Source organism: Asparagus officinalis, chromosome 3, assembly GCF_001876935.1.
Source record: "Asparagus officinalis chromosome 3, Aspof.V1, whole genome shotgun sequence".
Taxonomy (NCBI): Eukaryota; Viridiplantae; Streptophyta; class Magnoliopsida; order Asparagales; family Asparagaceae; genus Asparagus; species Asparagus officinalis.
This window is the reverse complement of record NC_033796.1, coordinates 109,594,093-109,595,346: the sequence shown is the minus strand read 5'-3', so window position 1 is coordinate 109,595,346 and position 1,254 is coordinate 109,594,093. Positions and strand designations below refer to the sequence as shown.

The 1,254-nt window shown below is 43.1% G+C and overlaps 1 long non-coding RNA gene across 1 annotated transcript; it reads right to left on the bottom strand.

Annotated features, from left to right (window-relative positions):
* On the bottom strand, window positions 295-1,010 carry LOC109832450. The gene is made up of 3 exons (XR_002244777.1): window positions 865-1,010; window positions 533-768; window positions 295-454 (listed from the first exon to the last, which is right to left on the bottom strand). It is a non-coding gene; the product is annotated as an uncharacterized LOC109832450 (long non-coding RNA).

Sequence of the window (1,254 nt, the reverse complement as noted above, 5' to 3'; positions counted from 1 at the left end):
GTCCAAGATTAATTTCTCATAAAAGAAAGAGCATAACACAAAGGATGTTTGCATGAGAATAGCTTAGTACCAAGAGGTATATAAGAAAACCACAGGGTTACACTTTTCAATCAAAACATATTAACCGAACTTTAGCAAGTCTTGTGGAGAACCAAATGATTTCAATTGGAATACCAAGTATGGTGTATTTGGTCAGAAGAAGTTGAAGTGCCATGTTGTTCCAACTATAATCCAAATTTAACCGACTAAATCAAAACTCAAAACATCTTTTCGGCTACATGTTCTTATCAACTCCATCGGCGCGCTCGTCAAGATGCCAGTAACGCTCCCAATCTTCTGTTCTTTGAGTAAAATATTTTTTCTTCAGCTCTGACCGCCACCTCTTGAACGATAGATTGATTTGCGTGAAGCAGTAAGTCCAGGCATAAGCGTAATCGTCAAGAAAGAAAAATCGCTTCAGCATACAATGAAAAAAGAGATACAAATCAGTGTGTTAAACAAAATAATATAAACTATAAAATAAATGACTCACACATATATATCGCCAACAAGCCACCAGCGCATCAATCCGCTGCGACTTCCACGTCAAATATATGTTGAAGAAATCATGTCTCCTGGCTAAAGCGGCGAGGAAATTGTTGAAAGAGTTAGCAAATGGCCCGACAGGCACGCCGTTCTGCCATCGGATCACGGCCCTCCGACGAATATCTGGGACGAGGTTCTGTGGCTTGGTACTACTGCGGCCGCGCCTAGTAGGTCGCTCGGTACCTACGAAAAAATGAAATTCAGGCGAAATATAAATCAATCAATATCGATAATACAAATTAAAATATTAACAGATAAACTATAAAAATCTATACACACCTTTCAATTCGAGGCATCTACGCCTTGCTTGTTCATACCTCTGCTGTGCGATAAGTCGCAAATCATGATAAGCATCCCAATCCTCCTTCACCTTGGCCGGGTCGTGGGCTCGCTGATCCGGAATAGAATCCGGCGGTAGTGGCGCAGCTTCTACAGCTGTGCTATATGGCTCATATCGGCGCTCCTCCAATACATCTGCAGCCTGAGGAGGCGACGGCGGCATCTCTGCATGCTGGGCAGGATCAACGAGTGTCTCCGCATCAGGTGGAGCATCTCCTCGTCCTGTGTCCTGTGGCGGCCCGTCATGTGTAGCAGCGATGCGGCCTGCGTAGGAAATGTGAAAAAATAATGTTAGGCTCGTATTAATAGTTTATAGAAATGTACAGATAT